Below are 7500 nucleotides of genomic sequence, written 5' to 3'. Positions count from 1 at the left end.
GGCTGCTGGGTCCTGGAGCGGTGCTGGGCTTCCGGCACGAGGAGAGGTTGTTTGGGACGGCTGAAAGTGGCTTTGCCTCCTCTGGACCTGATCTGGGAGACCTGTGGGTGCTGGCCGTTGGAAGAAGGACTGGGCCTCTGAAACAGGGGACACAAACAAAGTAATAACAGAGGAAAGTGAAAACAGCAAGATTTCAGAACTGAGGCTACTATATAAGAAGGTATGTCAATGTGGTATATTCTCTGAATGCGGTTTTTGAATCACTGGAATATAGCTACAAAATTGGAACCCTAAAAATAAAAGGGGCAATATTAAGATGTCTGAGAGCACTTAGATCATTTAAAGAGACAGCACCATCCCGAAAGCACCATATAAAGTGCATTGTTATTTGAAATAATAATCCAAAAAAAAAAAAAAAAAGAAGTGCAAGGAATTCTTTTTTTCTTTTTTAATTTATCCTTAAGAAGCACCAAATTACTTGACTCTTATTAGATATTAACTATAAGCATGGGGAAGACGGGACAAGCATCTGCAGCGGCCCAGAAACTTGAAAAATATGCCAGGAAATCCCAACCTCCAGCACCTGTACAACAGGATGAACCCCTATCTCCTACACATGTTAACCCAGTCGACATTAGCAATGAGAGCGCTAAACAGTCTACACAACAGATTTTGGAAGCTATTGCTAAATCCGAATTGAAAGTCACTGATATGATTGGCCAGGTCCAGTCAGATGTATCGTTAATTAGACACGATATGCAGAAGCTCCGCGATAGAGTGGGAGAAACAGAGCAGCGGATCAGCAATATAGAAGACGGCAATGTCCCCTTAAAAAATACAGTGGCTGAGCTATCAACGCAAATGGCTGCAGTCAAAACTAAGCTATCAAACTTAGAAGGACGGCTCAGAAGAAATAATATTAGATTTGTAGGACTTCCAGAGAGAGCAGAAGGGTTAAATCCGGAAAAATTTCTTGAAGAATTGCTTTTGAGGACTTTTAGTAAAGAAAATTTCAGCCTGCAATTCGCAGTTGAGCGGGCACATCGGGTACCCTCCAGACCACTCCCTCCTGGAGCTCCGTCTCGTACTTTTATCGCCAGGATGCTCAATTATAAAGACCGGGACACTGTGTTACGGCTAGCGCGAACCCAAGGCCCGCTGATGTGGGATACTCATGCAGTGATGGTATTTCCAGACTTCGCAACGGATGTACAAAAATCAAGAACACAGTTCATACAAATTAAAAAGAAATTGCGGGACAGGCAGATCCAGTATTCAATGCTCTATCCGTCACGCCTCCGGGTTGTATATGATAATACGACCCTTTTCTTCAATACTCCAGGAGAGGCAGAAAAATGGTTAGAGAGTCTGCCCTAGCGGTCCAGCTGAGGAGGAAGTCTATGAATGAAATAGACACAGCTATCCCCCTTTCCCTTTTTTTTTTTTCTTTCAGGGATAGCTATGGATACAGTTATCCTAAATTCCTACCGTGGATGTAGTAATAGTTACAGTTTTTTCTCCTCTATAGATATAGCCATAGATAGGGCTATCCTGTGGTTTTCCTATGAACATGGCTACCGATACAGTTGCCCTAAAAAGGGGGGGAAGGGAAGAGGGAAAGGGAGAAAGAGGAGAAAGGAAAAGAAAAGAAAAAAGGAAGAAAAGAGAATTTTTTTTTTCTTTTTTGCTCTATGGACTTATCTATAGATATAGTTATTTCAGATGAAAACAAGTATGGACATAACGTATGTTCCTTTTTTTTTTTTTTTTATGTTCTTCTCCTGACCTGGTGATGGGTATCTGTACAATTAAAGGGAGCTAATGCTAAGTAATAGCTATCAGGAGTCAAAGGATGACCCCTGATATCCCCACCTACATGTTGTTTTGTTACTTGTTGTTATTTTTTATGTATTATGTTTTTTTGTATTGTCCTATGTATTATATATACTTTGGGAAGGGAGGGTTGGACAGAGGTATGTCTCGATTTTTTGTAGATATACAGGGAGGGATGGGGAGGGATAAGGGGATAGAGATGTTTTTTTTAGTGTTCTTTCTGCCCACTATTCTTGATACATATTGTATTTTTCCTTGCTTGTGTCTGAAATATATGAAAATCGTATGCCCAGCTGATAATCATAAAATACAGAGTACTTATGTAAAAAGTATAAAATTTATAGAGATAAGTATTGATACCAATATAAGGAAAGGGATAGTTACTCTGGAGACTCCTTTAAATAAGGTATATTTTGTATATGACGATAGGTAATATAATAATAATATTTTTACTTTATCCTATTTGGCACCATGTTAAAACTCAGGGATGACAGGAAGAAAGGATGGTTTAAGCTTACTGGGATGGAATGTAAGGGGATTAAATAATAAAATTAAAAGAGCTTTAGTGCTCTCGCAGGTTAAATTGTATAAAGCAGATGTTATATGTTTATCCGAGACCCATCTTACTGGAAGCAAAACTCTGGCCCTTAAGAAACCGTGGATGGGATGGTTATATCATTCTACATTCTCTCAAAATGCGAGAGGAGTATCGGTTATTATAAAGAAAACGGTGAATTTCCATCTGGAATATATTCAGATTGATCAATATGGAAGATATGTGTTTCTTAGGGTTTTTTTTAATACTTTGTTGCTAAATTTTTTAGCTATTTATATCCCTCCACCCTATAATAATGACATTTTGAAACAAGCAATGGCTTTCATCGCACTATCTCCGACTACACCTACAGTATGTCTAGGCGATTATAATAATGTTATGGACAATATTTTGGACAGATGGAGAATTGCACCAAGTGTAGCCTCTCGGATATCCTCCATAACGCCTTTCTCCAGGTTAATAACTGAGATAGGATTGACAGATATATGGAGACACCGATATCCGCAAGATACACAATATTCATGTTATTCGGCTACATTTGGTACATTCTCGCGTATCGATATGGCCCTTATATCTCCAGACCTAATCCCTAAAGTTATAGCAATCGACTACCTATCAAGAGGGATTTCTGATCACTCGCCTATCCTATTAATAATCGATAAACTAGGCCCGCAGGGAGCTAAATTCTGGAAATTAAATCCGATCTGGTTGTCTTTGATGGAGGAGGAGGGGGAATTAGTAAGTGAGTGGGAAGACTTTCAAATATTTAATAGCTCTTATTTTAATCCACTAATAAAACATGATGCTTTTAAGGCCTCGATACGAGGCACTTTGCTGAAAAGAGTTGTTAATATAAAAAAAGGGGCAGAGAGGAGGAAAAGAAATTAGAAGATCAATGCCGACAGCTGGAACGTATATATTTAATATCTAGACTGCCTTCTGATCAGACTAAGTGGTGTATAGCTAGGAGGAAATGGACTGATCTACTTTTGGATAAATCAAAAAGAAGGATCCTATTCTCAAGGCACAATCTATATTCGCAGGCCGATATAGGGGGCAGCTACCTGTCGTATTTATCCAGAGGGGATAGAAATAATTCTACGGTGAAACAGATATATGATTCGGAAGGAAATCTAAAGCATGCCATCCCTGATATTGCTGAAGTTTTTTTAGCATATTATAAGAAATTATATACTAGCCGTGCAACCTACACAGATGAGCAACTAGACGGGTATCTCTCGCAGATATATTTGCCAACCTTGTCTCCCGATGCTAAAGCTTTGCTAGATTCTCCAATAACGATAGATGAGGTGAAATCCGCTATAGTATTAACACCTAATAAGAAATCTCCTGGTTGTGACGGTTTACCTACAGAAATCTATAAAAAATGGAAAGATTTTTTTGCACCTTATTTATTAGAGGTATTCAATAACTTATTTGAGTATGGTGAACTGCCGTCATCTATGACAGAGGCCAATATAATTGTTATTTTAAAACCAGGAAAAGATCCCACGTCACCTGAATTATATCGACCCATTTCGTTATTGTCAACAGACGTTAAAATTTTAGCTAGAATTTTGGCTGCCAGGCTGAACTCCGTGATCGGGTCAATCGTCCACGGAGATCAGACTGGATTTATGCCGGGGAGAAGTACTATGCAAAACATCAGAAGACTGTTCAGTCATTTACAGTCGGGAGAGGAGACTGGGCCGGGCGCGGCGGTGGCGTCGTTGGACGCCGCCAAAGCGTTCGACTCAGTAGAGTGGGGATATCTGTTGAAAGTATTAAGTAAATTCTCCTGTGGTCAGGGATTTATAAGATGGATAAAATTGCTATACTCCGCTCCAGCTGCACGCATAACTGTCAATGGGTATACTACGGAGCGATTTTCTCTGGAGAGAGGCACACGACAGGGATGCCCTCTATCTCCGGCCTTATTTGCCCTGGCAATAGAACCTCTTGCTAGCTATATCCGTGCGTCCCCTGAAATTGAAGGCTTGTCAATGGGAGGTATCTCGGATACTATAGCACTGTATGCGGATGATGTACTTTTATTCCTGAGAGAGGCAAAGAGATCATTGCCTGCTATATTACGGATAATAAACTCATTTGGGGAGTACTCGGGAATAGGTATAAATTGGACTAAATCATATATACTTCCAATTGCGGGCAAAATACCGCATGAAATAGATCTCTCCTGCCCATTACAATGGACATTAAGATTTAGATATTTGGGAGTATGGATTACCCCTAACCCGAAAGACTTTGTCTTCCAAAATATTGACTCTGTAACACAGGAGTTTAAATCTAAAATGCATATTTGGAAGAAGTTACCTTTGACAGTTGTAGGTCGTATTAATTTAATTAAGATGGTGATTCAACCTAAATATTTATACTTATTACAACACTCACCTAGATATATACCGAAAAAAGTATTTTTAGCAATAGACAGTGTGATATCATCCTTTATTTGGGGAGGGGGAACGCCAAGAGTTGCCATTCAAACCTTAGTAAAATCCAAAGATGATGGTGGGTTGGGTTTGTCGAATTTGAGAGCCTACTATCTTGCTGCTCAACTTGTACATATTTCAAACTGGTTGAAGGGAAGGGATATATTAACTTTTAGGGATCTTGCGACTAAATTTGGAAAATTTGATTATACACCTATACAGTTCCTGTTGTCTGGGGTCTCGGTCGTGTCCCTACCTCCCCTTCTTGGGCAGATGGTGACAGTGTGGCGACTGATCCATAAGATCTATGATTGGGAAGAAATAGAGGAGGAGTCACCATTATGGCACAACCCAATACTTAAAGAATTGAAGACTCTATCTCAAGATACTTTCTGGAAAAAACTGGAATTTGTGAGGTGCAGCAGCTATATAGTCAGGGGACTTTCAAATCATTCGATCAAATGAAAGAAGAGTTTGATATCCCTAATGAAGCATTTTTTAGATATTTACAGATAAGAAGTGCTGCACAAACCCAGTTCGGAAAGGATCCTATAGATATACTGACATCTCCTGTAAAAAGGTTTCTCCATTCTTTGAGATCTAGGGGTCAAATATCCAGAATATATGGAGAAATAAATAATCAAATTAACCTATATATATTCGATCAGCTTAAAAACAAATGGGAATTAAATATAGGGGAGCTTTCTAATGAGCAGTGGGCGCAAATTCTGAGATCTACTAAATACACTACTCCGTGTGTTAGATACCAGCAGACACATTTCTATATCACACATAGGATTTATCGTACACCTATATCTCTCTTTAAAGCAAAACTGAGATCAAACTCTGTATGTCCAAAATGTGGGCAGGAGGGGGCTGATTTTTGGCATATGCTGTGGACTTGTCCACCAATACAGGATTTTTGGTTAAAAGTATCGAGAGATATAGTGTCTACTGAATTAACTCTCCCGATGATGTCAGCTAGGATATGTTTATTTGGCCTAGGCCTACAAGAGACACATTCTAAAATAATATATCAATATGTTCTTTGTTTAACAACTTTGGCTAAGGTCCTTATAGCTAGAAAGTGGATGGCCCCAGAATCACCCAATATCTATCATTGGAGAGCTCTGATAAATGAAGTATCCGGACATGAAAGGATTATGTATAAGAGCAGAGGCTCAATCTCAAATTATACTAAAAAATGGGAGAGATGGAATTTATCAATGATAGGAGTAGATATTCCCTCCTTCGAGCTACAAGATAGAGGAGAAGGATAACCATATAGATTTTAGGCTCGAGTAAATAAGTATTTAAAAAGTAATCAAGAGCTATATAATAAGAAAGTAGGCTGCAAGAGAAAAGTATGAAACTTAATTCTAAATACTAAAGTCATGATAAAAAATAAAATAAATGCAGATAATCTTATGGGAATAAAACCAGAGGAAAGAATACAAATGGGGTAAGAAATAAAGTATATGACCTAAAATGATATGCTAACAAGGTAATAGATAATAAGTAATAGGCACAAGGAAGGAGTAATGGGTATGAAGGGGGGGGGGATAAATCGCGTATACTAGTGAGCAGAACGGGGTTTACTATTTTTTTTTTTTTGCCTATATTTCTGTGAAGCCAAAATGGCGACGATGAGTACTATGGATCATCTAGAAGGGCACAATGAGAAAGGAGGGGAAAGAGCAGAGGTATGGAGAGGTGAATATTTAAAATGTAAGGGAAAATAAGCACACCCACAAAAGGCCATACAAAGCACTGACACAAGCCCAAACATAGGGAAACACAAATACACACTCACTACATATAGTCACCACATTAGGCTACGTTTACACCACATCTATATATAGCACAATCAGAAAAGACACGGACACTACTTACACTAGCACTTTAATATAAGCTTAATATAACTCAATAAACACAGATAGGGCAAGCATTACACAAAGGAATTTCACATATAGAATCACGACTAACAACACTCACATTAGTCACAGTAGGATTAAGAAACAAATAAAGAACTAAAGAAAAAAAAAATATGTGCCGGGATTGTCTGTATAAAATCGACGCCATTCTGGCTATGAAGAGGAGGGAAGGAGGTAAGGGAAAGGAACCTGGTATATTAAGGGAATATAGGAATTTGTCTGTATTTTATTTTTGTATTTTTGTTGTCTGTGTATATTGTGTTAGACGAACTCTGTCTAATATAATTGTATGTATACTAAGAAAATAATAAAAGGGAAACAAAGTAAAAAAAAAAAAAAAGAATTGAACAGCATATTTCAACGGTACGTGCAAAACTTCTCAAGGTCCCACCGAGATTTGAACTCGAATCACTGGATTCAAAGTCCAGAGTGCTAACCATTACACCATGGAACCACATTTCAAAGACATTTATACATTTTTCCTTAGATTGAAAGCTTCAAAAGAGGCCAATTTTCTTCTAATTACCACATAGTTGAACTTTATGTGCAAAAATGGTTGGGGTCAAACTGAGAATTGACGTTGGATGGCTGGATTCATGATACAGAGTGCTTCCCTTAAAATGAACATTAGTAAGAAGTACAAGATATTTGAACTGTAAGTGCAATAAGATACAAAGGTCCCACCGAGATTTGAACTCGGATCACTGGATTCAGAGTCCAGAGTGCT

General features: G+C 38.4%; 1 non-coding gene across 1 annotated transcript in view; it reads right to left on the bottom strand.

Moving 5' to 3' along the window:
• Positions 1-7448: 7448 nt before the first annotated feature.
• TRNAQ-CUG (transfer RNA glutamine (anticodon CUG)) overlaps positions 7449-7500 on the bottom strand; it is a 72-nt gene continuing 20 nt past the window's right edge. The window contains exon 1 of the tRNA in view: positions 7449-7500. This exon is cut by the window's right edge and continues 20 nt beyond it. This is a non-coding gene — a tRNA (tRNA-Gln).

This window comes from Crinia signifera, unplaced genomic scaffold, assembly GCF_055691185.1.
Source record: "Crinia signifera unplaced genomic scaffold, ASM5569118v1 HAP2_SCAFFOLD_165, whole genome shotgun sequence".
Classification (NCBI taxonomy): domain Eukaryota; kingdom Metazoa; phylum Chordata; class Amphibia; order Anura; family Myobatrachidae; genus Crinia; species Crinia signifera.
This window is presented reverse-complemented; position numbering and strand designations above follow the sequence as displayed.